At 33.8% G+C, this 14,897-nt stretch overlaps 1 protein-coding gene across 11 annotated transcripts in view; it reads right to left on the bottom strand.

Moving 5' to 3' along the window:
- LOC119074910 (sodium channel protein 60E) overlaps window positions 1-14,897 on the bottom strand; it is a 90,818-nt gene that overhangs the window by 51,622 nt on the left and 24,299 nt on the right. The gene's annotated exons all lie outside the window — the stretch shown is intronic.

Below are 14,897 nucleotides of genomic sequence, written 5' to 3'. Positions count from 1 at the left end.
TCTGATAACAGAATTAAACCATTTTACATTGACGTACCATCATAGCAGAGGTTCTCCAATTTAATTTTATATTTTATCGTAGTCTGAGTGTAATGTATCGATAACTATGTTGAATAAAGGAAAGAATAGTAGGTCCAGACTAGTAATAACTCTTAGTCGGTTCATAACATCACGACTTTCGAGCATTTGAAAATTTCTCTCAGCAATAACGATTCAAATTGTAACTTTGAAGAACTTATTACTCTCAAGGGCTCATAACGATGAGTCTTCGTATAACAGTGGATGGATTAAAATCTCGGTTGCCTTGTTGGCACTGGTGGCACAGATAGACATACCCTTGCCATAGTAACTACCACCAACAAGCGACGACCTTTGGCTGGCTAATGTGGTCGTCTATAGAAAAATAAAAGTTAACACCAATGAAGTAAAAGATTTTGAACCAATCTGTTTTAAGTAATTATATCAAGTGTAACAGTAACAGGCTTTGTCGTCTGTAAAAATTGAAAATGAATTATCGAACACCTCGAACAGTCCGAATGAGTTATATGGCTCAAATGATTCGTCATTCCACCATTGTAACACCATTTTGTAATAACCAAGTTTCTACCATTTAAAAAATGTCTTTAAACATGGTTATTGCAAAATGCTGCTGTCTATTACATAAACTGGCATGCATTATGGAGGTCCATGAAGGGTATACTTACGCTCGCAACCGCTACAAGTGAAACACCTCGAAAAAGGAAAAATGTTCAAGGGCTGCTGTGGAAGCATTACCGTGAAACTTACTTTGGGTGAGACTCATTTGCAACCCTCAATCCTTTATTTCCAGTTCAACTCTCCGTTCGACGTGCTACTATTTTAAGTTGTTAGTACACTTACCCCTAGAGTACGATCCTAATAAAAAGCTAACTTTAAAGAACTTATTACTCTCGAGGGCTCATAACTCACGACTAGCTAAAATAAAAGATGCTGACAGAATAGTTCGTAAGGTGTCGTCGTTTTATAAATTGGGATGCAATTTTTCAGCACAATATTTATTACAATCTTGTTCGCAAATAAAAGATATCCGGAAATGTATTTCAAGAAGTTACTAAAGGAAACCACAAATAACTTCATTGTGATCTACAGAGTTCAATTTCGCTTCATTCATTCATTTTCTTTCTTTTATTTTGATTTATTACATCTCTGATAATATTTCATATACGACGTTCCATTCAATCAATTTCGACGGAACTCGTCATCATGGTGTGCCTGCAAAAAGCGATATTGTGAAACTATGTTGAAAAATGAACCGTACATTTTTGACTTCATTTTTCAATTGAAAGAAGTCCTAGCTATGAAAGTAATAAAAGTGCAAGAAAATGCTCGATACGTGTCGGATGCCATTCATCAAAACGTTTCGCTTTTTGTTGCTTTTGTATCGTAAATGCATTCAATAGATAAACATACAGAGTTTCGGTTCAAAATTCAATGGGCTTTGGAGGTTCGTAAAAGTTTTATCAGTTGAAAATGAGGAGAGTTATGCACCGTCAAAAAAAGACGTTTTTAAATTTAAAAAAAATAATCGGTTCATGTATATAGAATCCGGCACCACTAATAGCTCAAAGAAAGATTTAAAGAAAACTCAATTCCGTAAAAAAACATGACGATTTTTCACCCGAGTCATCATTAACAAACCGAGAATCATGACAAAACAATGTTTCGCTCCACAAATTGCATTAAAATATAAACATGAAAATCGGAAACCATTTTTCTTCACACTATCGTTGTGCTGGGCCGAACACCGCTAAAAAAAATTACTCTTAATGTACGAAGCCCACTAACCCTTGAACCAGACCAAACTAAATACTTTATTCATAGAAAGACGTACACAAAACATAAAGTTATTAATTCCGGGCTTTTCCTTCTTTTTTTTTCTACTTTCCATACACCGAAACCAACACATGCTAAAATCTAATTACTCACGCAAGCACTTTTCTGTCGACCCAAATTTTCATGCCCTCTCCGTTCGCAGTCGTTTTACCTATATAATATAACCGTATTTACATTATAATTTATTTATCAAAGCAAAATTATGCTTTTTCCGGGCCAAAAAATCAATTATACAAAAACAAAACAAAAAAAAAATTCTTTGATATTACAATGGGAAGGAACTTGAAGTGGTATAAGGAAAATAAATTTGTTAAATAGCAAAGGCGGTTAGTTCGTAGTTCGTATATTAAATGGTTCTTGTAACATTTTGCGAAAAAGGAAAAGTTTTATACGACTGAAAACCGAAATAAGTGTACGCGAAACGAGAAAACTATTGAGCAGTCTGGATGTGTATGCGGCTTTATATACGTTTCTTGTTAAGAACACTCTCTTACGCAAAACTTAAATTATTTATGTGACGGATATTAATTTTCGGTCATTAGCAGAATATATCTACCTTTTTGGGTGCTTAGAATGCTTTAAAAAAATTAATCAGAACCGTATGCTGGAACATTCCAACCATTTTCATGTTTTCTTTTTGTATTACATTCAGGATTCAACAAATTATGCTAATTGTTTGCTGTTGTTATATGCATTCGTTTAAGTCGTACACAGCAAATTAGCAAATTGCAAAGTTTAAAATTGGTCGATTTCAGTGTTTCGGTATTCGGTTCGTTTAATTCGTCCTGAATCATATGAATTCTCGTTCGGTCAACACCGATTCGACTACATACATAACGAATATTTCGGTCAACAATGTTTAAATAGTCACCGGTTCGTGGTGCAACAAACATAAAAAAGAAATTTAAAAAAATTCGTAGTCACGAATATTTATGAGCAGAGTTGCATGTAGGTAGGATGTATGTGTATGCAACAGAGTGCACTATATTGTCATAACAGGCTAAGATATATACCGTTTATCGTATGTGTTATAGTTCACACGGGTATTGTTTGGCTTGTCGTCCGTATAACTTGTATGCATACTTTACGGTTATACTGTGAAATGGGGCTGGATGGGTGGTTCGCTGCAGTTTTTATTCATTCAAGAAACTTTCAACTAGGATAGAGAAAAAAACGCAAATAAAAGCTTTTTTGTGTTCAAAAATGGCCGTCATTTACAAACTTAAGGAAATACGTGTTACAAATTATCCCAGTAAGTGGGATTTAAACAATACGCGCTTGAGTTGGTATGAACATGGAAGTTTGCATTTCGTTTCATTTAAGTGAAAATGGAATTTTTGTGCAATTTTTCTACTGCTAAAGAAAATCGTGTCGTAAAATTCAAATTGGAATCAATTTACAATTAAACTGCCACTAACGACCATGCGATTCTATTCTATCTCAGACTTCAAATTTCTTATTTATCGTTGATGCTGCAATATACGGAAAGAGGTTATATCGGTATCCATACGGAATTTTCTTCCATGTCATTGCTGTTATCAGCTAAAAAAATCAAAAAATTGATTTTTTTTTCTCTCCGAGTAAATATTTTAAAATCATTAAGGAAAACCGAAAAAAAGGAACGTATAGCACATAAAAAAAAGTGTTGGCACACCGTATACAACATAGCGTATACACTTTTGCCACACATAAACATAATTTAATCTCATAAAAAGCAGTGTTGTAGATTTCGCTAAAGCATGAGAAACATAATAAAATGTACGTACAAACACAGCAACAAAATGAACACGGAAAAAAATCGTTAACAAAATCCGATGTCATAAACGCGAAAACGCGATAACGAAAAAGTGTTGTATTTCATCAGGGATATGCTTTTAATAGTCTCTGGTGATTTTTTACTGGAAATGAACTGTAGTTACTAAAAAACTGTCATTTTGTTTTCGTTTGCATCACCATTAATTCAAAGCATTTTTTTTTTGTCTTGAACAAAATAGACAAAACGATATTCTGGTCGAATATTTTTAGCAATTCAACAGAAGGTAAATACACCCACATGGGATCATTCATAAATTACGCTACGCATTTTACCCACTTTTCGTCGTCTATTACGCATGTTTCGTCATTGTTTAACGTCGTTTTTTATAGTAATATGTCGCTAATTTTATTTATATATGTGAATTGACTCTGGTAACCTTGATGACGGTAAACAAAACATAATTATCCAATTTGCTTGTGATTCACGTGATCAATACCATTTCATATTCGGAGTTTCATTTTCTCTTGCAAAAATGATTAAATTAAAATTCTTCAAAAAAAAGAACATAAATTTAGTCAATTAATGACTACGGAAAATTCGGCAAATTCGACATTTGTTGTGTGCTGCATATATTTGCTGCAGACTGAATAATGTTCCCGTGTGTTGTATTACAATAAACATGTAATATGAATATTTTCAAAATATAGTTCCGGCAACAATATTATTCAGCTCGTAGGAATATTGTGAGGTTCCCAGGTATATATTTGCTGTGTGCTGAATTATATCTTCAAATTAGTTGTGGGATGTATTACTTAACTTTACCTGCATGCCGAATATTGACTAAATGGTACTATCGAACTATACCTGCATGCTGAATATTGACTAAATGAATAAAGTCGTATGTATTTAGAATGGACTATGCAACAATAAATTTATTGTTTTAATGAAATAAAAGGAAGATCTCAAGAACATACACATAAAGATGATTATCAAACAGGGGCTATTTAGTCGAATTAATTTGCCGAAATTCGCCAAAATTCGCCGAAATTCGTCGAAATTCGCCAAAATTCTCCCAAATTAAAAAATTCAAATTTTGAAAATTTTCTTCCAAATTTATGTTTTTTGAAATATTTTGCTAGTTTTGTGATATAGCATAACAAAAATATGCAAGAATCTACCAAATTCACAAATATATAAAATTCACAAAATTAGGACATTTTTCATCGTTTGGCCAAAAAAAAACCTTCATGGCTTCCCGGTTAAAAATAGATTTTTAGAATGTCTTGGCCAAGAATATGTAACTAAGTTCTACGATTCTTTGAAATTTCTTAAAATCATGTATGAATTCACAAAAATTCGCAAAAATTCGTCAAAGTTCGCCAAAATTCGTCAAAATTCGCCAAAATTCGTCAAATTCGCCAAATTCGCCAAAATTCGCTAATAATTCAACTAAATAGCCCCTGTTATCAAATCTAATTTTATTCCTTCATTTAAAGTTATTTCTATTTTTACCGAATTAATATGCAATGATAATGTTACATTTATGTATTTCAATAGAAATTTTGACGAACGAACTTTTAAATCCATTTTCGGTGTTAAAGGCTTTTGAAATGTTAACAGAAATAGTTGGTGGTATTCAGCAATAAATGATGGAATTTGTTTATGTACTGTCCGTTTGACAAGAGGATCGCCACGGTTCAGCAGGGGGTTTTGAACATTTGTTTTTTACACGTTGGCACACGTGCTCTTGTCAGATTCAAGATTCTTTTTACGAAGGTTACGCTGATTATACTTTGTGAAAAAGGCCAATACCTTGCAAATATGTCACATCTTGGACAGAATTTGACACTGCAATATCTGCAACATGAAATAACTAAATGTTCGAAACCCCCTGAAACCCCGTGCTTCCACCTACGTAATATACACAAACTAGGTGAGCCTATCTTAATTTATTAATTCGCGTAATAGATGCTCACTATTAATGTGAACCTCTAATTCAGAACCAGGCCAGAATTAAAATAATAATATCCGATGACATTGCTTAGTGGGGAGAAGTACTACATTTCATAGAAAATAAATTCAATTAAATGTTGTTGCATAACCCATTCTAAATACGGACGACTTTATTCATTTAGTCAATATTCAGCATGCAGGTATAAATATGCCTGTGTGCTGCATAAAGCAAAGTAACAACGGTTCGAAATAAGACTGCCACTATATGCGAGCAGTATAGCAGCAGTGGTAAAGTCGTTGGCAGTCAGAAACTGAGGTTAAGCATCGATGGTCGCGGTCCGTACTTGGGTGGGTGACCGGAAAAAACGTAAGCAAAAAAAAAATCTGTTAGCAATTTAATATGATGAATTTAAATATAAATCTACGGCTAATAACAAATAATAATAATAAAATTGAAAATAAAAAAAAATAATTTTTTGAAAAAGTTTTTTTGTTTTTTTTTTGCTAACGCAAATAAAATTGATAAAGCTAATTAAATCAATTTCTTCTATTAAACGATAAATTAGGTTGTTTATTGAATTGAAAAAACAGGCATACAGCTAAGACCTGCACGCTGAAAAATAATATCCAGCACACAACAACAATATTCATTAGGCGGGCATTGTATGATCCTCAGACCAATATGCAGCACACAACTAATGTTCTATAATCGTGAAGCTGTTCCCGATTTCTTCGTCTGGGGTGCATATATGAGTTTTCCGTGTGGAGCACGAAATTCCTACTTTTACATTGTGAAAAAAGGAGTGTAGCACCGTGCGAGGTAAAGTTTCTAGTTTTATCTAAGTTCGATGTATAATTGGGCTTCGGCCTGTCCATTGGAACTATAAATAAATAAATAAATAAATAAATGAAAATAAATGAGATTCGTACTCTAGTCGATGAATTAATCAATTGTTAATTGAAAAACTGAAAAAAAATCCATTTTCTATCGAATGTAAAAAAGCGCCGAATAAATGTACATCGGAAGGTAGGTTTATTTGGCGGTGCATTTCAGTCAATGGAAATGGATTTTTTAGACCTGTACAAAGTACTGGGGTCTTATAGGTTTACGCATACGTTTGTAACACGTCGAATTGGACTACCTGAGTAAGGGGGCTCAATAAGTGCTTAAGTGTTTTTCGACGATATCTCCGGACAATTAAACGTTACACTTGTAAGTGATACGTCAAATAAAAGGTATTTACAATATCGATCGACAAAAAAAAAGTTTATGGAAATCGGATGACCGACTCGTGAGTTAGAGCCCTTGGTGTGAAACAGGCACAGGGCGGCAAGCAGTTTTTGCTTGTAGGTCGGCCACATTTGAACATATTTCGTCGTTTTAGCTTAATTAGATAGGTATTGACCGTACCAATCAGAGAAAAAAAAGTTTATGAAATTATGTTCTCCGGAGCGTGAGCTAGGTCTCTTGGAGTGAGCTCTTATCTGGCTACTCGGCCGTACAGTGAACGTGGAGTATTTTGTCAATATCTCGAGTAAATTTTGACCAAATTTTTAAGGATTTTTTTTTGTTTGAAAGGTATTAATTAAGGTCCGTACTATTTCAGGTCTCCTAACAAAATGGCTTCCGGCGGCCATATTAAATTTTAGTAAAATTGAAATATCTTGGGGAAAATGGTACCTAGAGAGTTTATGTTAACAGAGAAGTAATGGGTTATGTGTGGGGGGTTTTAGGAATCCCATATATGGACTTCTATATATATCTATATACAGCTATATTGAGCAATATACAGGCATGTAAAGCTATGTAATAGCAAATTCATTTGTGGAATGTTTATTTATAGTGAAATATAGGTAAATATAGCGGTATATAGCTGTTTAAATAGGAATTTATGAAATTTGACTTCGCACGGGGCTGTCTATATTGCCTCCGGCAATTTACTTGTTGATGATAGCAAGGCAAAGAATGGATAATGTAAGTGATTTTAAAGCGCGAATAGCTTTTAGCAGAGAAGAAAATGAAGTAAGAGAAATGAAGAGTTTCACAATAAAGGCTTTTGATACGAATAGGTGTTTCGTACGGGTCGGCGTTAGCTATGTTTTTATTTTCAAATGATGATTGAAAAACTGAAAAAAATCCATTTTCTATCGGATGTAAAATAGCGCGGAATGAACGAAGGGTTAAGGGTATGCGAATAGGAACCTCAATCTGCGGGAAATTCATCGATACCATACAGATAAGTTACTTATAATTTTCAAATTTTACGTCAACTTACAATTATAAGTGAAAATCGCAATCTTGCTAGTGTATCAGTCAGTCCTTAAGAAACAGATACTTGCAACTGATAAAACTTAGCCGAAAACAGGCAACGTTGGATCAATGTTCTCGAACAGACCAAGGCTCATAGCGCCGAAAAAGTGAATTGAGTACAGTCTGCATAATTCCATTTTACGTCAGCAATGTGTTGAATAATAAGTTCTAAAATGATTTGTTGTTAAGTTTGTCGATTTAGAAATGCCATTTTTCATTGTCCACGGTTTGCGGTCGAGTCGCTAAGAATCTTACTTCTAGTATTAAAAATGAACTGCCTTCCGCCTTCCATAAAGGCACAAAAAAGAAACACAAATAAATCTGCGGGATACACAAATTTTCGTGACTTATACATAATGTAGGTTATTCGGCCAATTTATTCTTCGCTAATTTCAACTTTTTTTCATCAATTTATACCTCCAACATGACTCTGTGGTAACATAAACACCACGGCAGCACAAATAAATTATCTTTTTTCCGTGGTGTTCCTTTCTAAGAAAAAACCATTAAATGAGTTTTTCTTCCTTAGCATGGTATCGTACATACATTTTGAACTACCTTTTCTTCTTAGCAGATAAAAAAAAACCTTATACCGTTAAAATGTACACCCGATATACAATAGATGAATCAGGTTTAAAAATCCCCCCTTCCCCCCATCCAAATGAAACACAAAAACTGTACAGATTATAAAGTCTAACAAACAACATGTCTTGTCTATCATCATTTTTAAGAAATATTGTTCGCCGCCGAAACCGACGCTTACAACCACAAACAAAATTTACACAAAGTAAAAACTTTTCATTCGACCGAAAAGTTTTCTCTCTTTTTTTTCATCATACAGTGACCGACTTTCAATTTTGTGCACTATTTTGATTCAGCTGTTTTGGCCAGCTGGTCCATATAAGAAAAAAAAGTCAGTTAATTTTATAATCAGGAGAATATAAAAATGGCAAATGACAACAATAACAATAAAACATCTGAATCAGTGCACAAAATTTAAAGTCGGTCACTGTACGTACGTTACGTACGTGGAAAATCCATTTATCACAAACACGTACACAATTACCAAACATATAAATTGTATACGTAAAATATAGTCTTATCAAAATGATACATGATACATGATTTTGTGGTTTTCCAGAATGTGTATGCTACAACACAAGAACATAATCGAAATGAATAAATACTTTCGAAAAGCGAAATTCAAAAGCAGTGGGTAGGTATATCAATTTTTTAACATGAATTTCAGTTTTCGTGTTTTTGCTGGGTAGAATATAAATTAAGCTGTGGTGTGTATATATGTGTTTGCTGTGCAGTGTGCCAGAAGAGTCAGAGTTGATTTTGGTTCAATATTTATTTAGAAAAAAAAAACTGTACTTATACCATATATCGAACCATAATTTTCGATTTATCGAATGGAACGTTTTCGGAGAAAGACGTTAATAGATATCTAACAAATTTAACTGGCAACAATTTTCAATTTCATTTATTTCCAAAAAATAAATTTCTTAAATTAATCGCACCGCGTAGCGCTCCGGTATGCGTTACAATTCTAAGGAGCTACAACAACAGCAACGAATTGGTTTAAGTGCGATTTAATTAAGTTTCTCGTTTCAAGTTGACGTTGCCAACGAAAACCGACACAACTCGAATATTATGTTCAATGAAACCTAAATCGAAGACAATAGCTAAACATAAGGAAGGACCCGTACGAATAGTGTACACAATAATAACATGTTGTCCATAAAAGTCTCGATAGAAGTCAATTTCTTGACACCACACTGTATCGTTTTAAGCTTATCTTCATGCTATATCTCATTTACATCAACTCACAGCAATGTTTAAAGCCCGGGCAAAGTTAAATTTAATAAATTTCCTCTATAATCAGGTATATACCGCCATATGTAGCTATGCATAACTATAAATGGACACTTTTCGGCTGAATGTAGCTATGCTATATATAATTAAATGGTATCGTGGTATGACTTAAATACGCCCAACACATAACCAATAACTTCCCTGCTGACAACAATTTTCTAAATATCATTTTCATGCTTCGGGGCCGAAAATGAGGGCAATTTTTCGAATTTTCTCGGGTTTCCGGCCCTCTGCATGAAAACTCACATGTGCACCTGTTTGGGACGGTTGATTTAAGGCACTTTCGCTTGTAGACCTCACTTCGTTCGGCCTACAATCCGCGAAATTGCCTTAAATCAATCGTCCAAAACAGGTACACAAATGACTATTTTACGTCTTTACTGCATTTTTGCTAAAATCCAATATGGCGGCTGGCAGCCATTTTGTTATGGCAAGTCCAACATCAAACAAAAAAACATATAAAGAAAGATCTGCCGATAAGCTTAGGCCTTAGGGATACTAGGGGTAGACCATTATGGTTCAAAGTCTGCGAAATCACAAACATCACGGACTTATCGAACCATAATTTGTTTACCCCCACAAAATAACTGTTTACAGAACCCAAATTTTCGTTTTCAGTTTAATTAAAAGTAGATTCAAATAGATATGCTGTCCGTCTGTAGTCGACAACTTTGGATGAAATGAAATTAGTAAACAAACTGTCATCATTTTGACGGAAATATTGAGATGTCAAACAGATTTTTCTATTCTGTGTGGAACACGCCTTATGCGAAAAAACTTGATCAACCCTCCATTTCTCACATTTCTGACCTTATCTCTAGACCTACTCATTTTCGAAATTAACTTTCCCATTGTCATTACAGACTCGGTAAAAAGAGAATTTTCAAATTTACGTATTTACGTAAACGTATAAGACGACTGCATGTACATAGTACGGGTCTAAACATTCACAAAAGAGGTCCTATGAAGGAAAAAAAAATCCGATATTGAAATAGGTTTTGCTGTAGGCCATTGTATTTGTGAACATTAATCATCCGTTCATTATTTCAAGAAAAACAGAAATCAAACTTGTATACCAGCCACGTATTATACATATACTCGGTCTGTATAATTATCCACGTCAAATAGATAGGATCGTGTGTCCGTTTTTGTCAGTACATAAATCTGGATAATTCAATGCGTCCAATTAGTTGTCCCAACACCCAAAAAAAGAGAAATATTCAGCAAAAAAAGATCTACATCGTACCGTTCAATACTTATCGGGTGGGTTTTTGATGGTTCGTACATAGGAAATTACCATAGGAAAAGGACAGCTATGTATACAAGTAAATAAGCTTTAAAGCATCAATAGATTAGACTTTAAGGATTTATTATATTCGAAGTACCATCTTTTGGCAATTTGAAAGATTCTCCGTAATACAATGTATGGGTATTGGTACTACTTTCGACATCTTATACGAAAATGAATTGATTTTCAAATTGTTCAATGAAAATGAAGATTGAAGAGGCAAAACCCACGCCAAATTAGTGCAAAAACATTCTCGTTGAAAGTTGTTTGAAGGAGAAGTGAGTTGTTTTTTTGCTTTTTTTTTCTTCAATTTATTCAGGCTTGGAAGTGGTGTTGTATTCTATACCAAGATTTAACTGAAATTCGGGATGCTGTGAAGGGACGATGTCTCAAATGTGTTTTTTATTTGAACAGTAAACAATGTCTGATTCATGGACAAGAATGATTTTACGAATAAGGGGCACATAAACGCGTGGAAAACCATTTTCACATCGCAGGCGATGGCGAGTGGTGAGAAAATAGTCTCCCTTCAGCTGAAAGTTCGAAAGACTTTGTTGTGAAAAAAGTTGACCTCGGGAAGAAAAGAAGGAAATTTCAGTTTCTAGGGTGTCCTGTGGCCCCGCTACCTATATAACGATTGTCAACCAGAAATATCCTTAAAAAGTCTTTTGTTAATTTTCGAAAACTTGAAAATCATTCGTTCAGAAAATCCTCAAAATCGAGAAAAATTCACAAAAAATCCTCAGAAAACAAAACAAATCCAATTAGATCCAAGGAAATCAACAAAAGATTTGTAAGGTAATTTCCGTCTGAATTTATGCTATTTGTGTGTTCCGGCTTTCCGCTGATAATTTTCGAATTTCGTGGACTTATAAGTATTCGCACACGGTACATTAAAAAACCTTCCTCATCAGTTAAATGACGGTTGGACGTTATTCAATGGATATGTTCGACATTACATTTCGTTCCATTTATGTACCGGTGTCATTAAACTAGTTTGAAAGCCCGAAAATCCCATTTATACCATTTCAATGCCTTTACATTCAAATTTCACTTCATACATGTGAAAACATTTTGTTTCCATATTACACGCTGTTCCGCCTGCAGGTACTACAAACCCCTAACAGCCATTCGTATAGAAATTCAAGAACTATTGAAATAAATTGATGAAACACAAACAAAGTTCGAAGCAACCCAACACAGCTGAAATAACCATTTAATATTGACTAAATTATTGATCGAATTCCATTTATAATTCGTTCATTTATCTCGACAATTTGGCAAAATGCAGCGTGTACTCCCACGGTTTGCATTCATTTTCCGTCTAAACTAATTTCATTTAATATGGGAAAATTTTGCATGAAAAGATACTTGTTAACAAAACGAAAAAAAAAAGTTTTTCTGTAAATGGATTTTACACCCACAGCATAAAACTTAGCAAAGTAATTGAAAAATCAATAGCATGGTAGATATGCAGTGGAAAATGTGTTTTCCACTTTCAGTAAATCATCGTATACTTCCCAACAATTCGCTTTGTTTGACTGAAACATTATTTAAGTGTTGGAGTAAAAATAGAATTGATGACGGTGATACAAATCAATTTCGCTTCAAAAAAATCTTCTGCGACTCTTTTTCGTATCCTCAAATATTTTAAGTTCACTCTTTCAGCAGCGGTGAAAAGAATTCGAAATGCAATTATCGGCGTTTTTGAAAAACGGACAATCTACCAACGCAATTGGTTTGCTTTGTTTTTATTTCCGACGAATAACCATAATATCCGACGTATCGATATATCAATTGAACAAAAACGAATTTGTGAATATGAACCTCGATATATGGAACACAATCAACTCCGAAATGGTTTTAATTACAAATGAATGAGTTTATTGATGTTTATTGTTCTGCTGTCTATACACTACACGGTTAATTAATTTAACGTTAAAGGGTGATTTGTTCCAGCAAACTATTATATGCTTCACAAAAGGAAATTCAGACCAATATTCGCTAAAAAACAAGTTTTGAAATGAACATACAGCACATAAAAATTAATAAAAAATGGACAGTTCTGGTACTGCAATGGCAATCGTTTTTAAATTTAACTATGTTCGTGTACTCTTACACACTGATGTCATTCAGTTTTAAACCAACAATGTTAAAATTAGCTCATTCTCTAGACTGAAATGAAATTCACAGTTTGGTGTCATGAGCCAAAAAATTGATGGCAAAAATCGGTAATATTCAATGATTCGTATCGTTAATTTATAAATCTGTGGAATTAAAATGCTCATAATGCTTGTTTATCGAAAGTGATTATCAATCCACGAAAAATCTGAAGGATCAGAGCAATGCAACCTAAGAGAATTAGGGGAAAATTGATATGGATGCCATTAAAGTTTAGAAATCGAATGACGTATTTTTTTGATGAAAGTTATATTGGACCTGTCTGGTTTAGTTTTGTTTGACACCGGCTGTTATCGGTTGATTTCCAGCAACCAGTAACCACCCTCAGAACTTAGTTTTTCCGTTTGATTTGTTTCTAATTGAAAATTCCATTCAATTCCATGAATAAGGTCAGTTAAATATTCGCCAAAGCAACAATCCTGAATATTCAATTTAATATCCACTAAAAATTCCAAGAATTTAGTGGATTCCACTCGATATTGAAATATTTCCATTTAATTCCAAAAATTCTATTTCCAAAAAATACGGTGCACTACAGGTTTGACCTGAATCTGATTAAATCGATTTTGACCCGACCTGAACTAATACCTGACAGGTTGACCTGAAAACTGGTATGAAAACTTTAGGTTAACAAACTGAAACCTGACCTAGGAGATCAATTTGTTGGCTAGTTATGCATTTTTGATGAACAAACATACTATAAAATCGGTGTCTGGATGAAGGACAAAAAAAAGTCGTAAGTTTTCGTCTAATTAATTAAAATTCACGTAGAGCTTGTACAACATTCATTGAAGAGAAGACTAATTGTCTCAATAAAATTCTTGCATTTGATGGCAATATAAAGACTGACTTTGTTTGAAATGTGACTGAGCTTGTAGTGGGATTTAATCGGATAAAATATTCTACAGTCTAAGCACATCGAACGACCTAATTACAGTCAGACAATTTATTTCACGATGGGCTACGAATTAAATTTTGTCGAAAAAAAAAGCTCGCATTGAAATGACTGCACCGTTTTGTACAAGTATAATAATAAAATCCGCTCATACTCCTTAACATCATAAACCCCACTGCCATTATTCATTTACGACTAAGTTCTTCGATGGTGGTGATGACATGTTTCAAAAACCACAGCTGTAAATGAGTGGAAGTTATTATTATGAAATGCCTCTTCATGTACATACTACACGGTGGGACTGAACTATTTTTTTTCGGAGTTCGTGAAAGTGGGGTTGCTCAACGGAAAATCGTTTTTAGGGCCAAAACATAACTTTTTTGTTCTGAAATCTTTTTCGTGGATCTGTTCGAGGAAAGTAGTAGAAACGACGTCTTCCCAAACATTTTCATAGTGTGCCTTTAAACTTCGCAAAATAAAGTTGTTCGGCCCCGCCGTGACAGAGTTATGCGGTGAAACTTAAGTCATCAAGAGTAAAATATGTTCGTAATAATAAACGAAACCGTCAAAGACGTGATTTCGTATGGAATATGAATAATAGATTCTGTATCAGCAAAATACCGCTGTCGATATGTTTTCTCATTATTTTTGGTATATACACACTTATCTCACTTCAATATCAAATATTTCCGTTTTGTCAGTTTATTTAACGATTTTTCGATTGAATATTATTCCATTTTCATTAGAACTTTTTCGTATGTGT

The sequence above is a fragment of the Bradysia coprophila genome, unplaced genomic scaffold, assembly GCF_014529535.1.
Source record: "Bradysia coprophila strain Holo2 unplaced genomic scaffold, BU_Bcop_v1 contig_151, whole genome shotgun sequence".
NCBI lineage: Eukaryota > Metazoa > Arthropoda > Insecta > Diptera > Sciaridae > Bradysia > Bradysia coprophila.
Note: the sequence above shows the minus strand (reverse complement) of the source record. Positions and strands in the feature narration are given on the sequence as shown.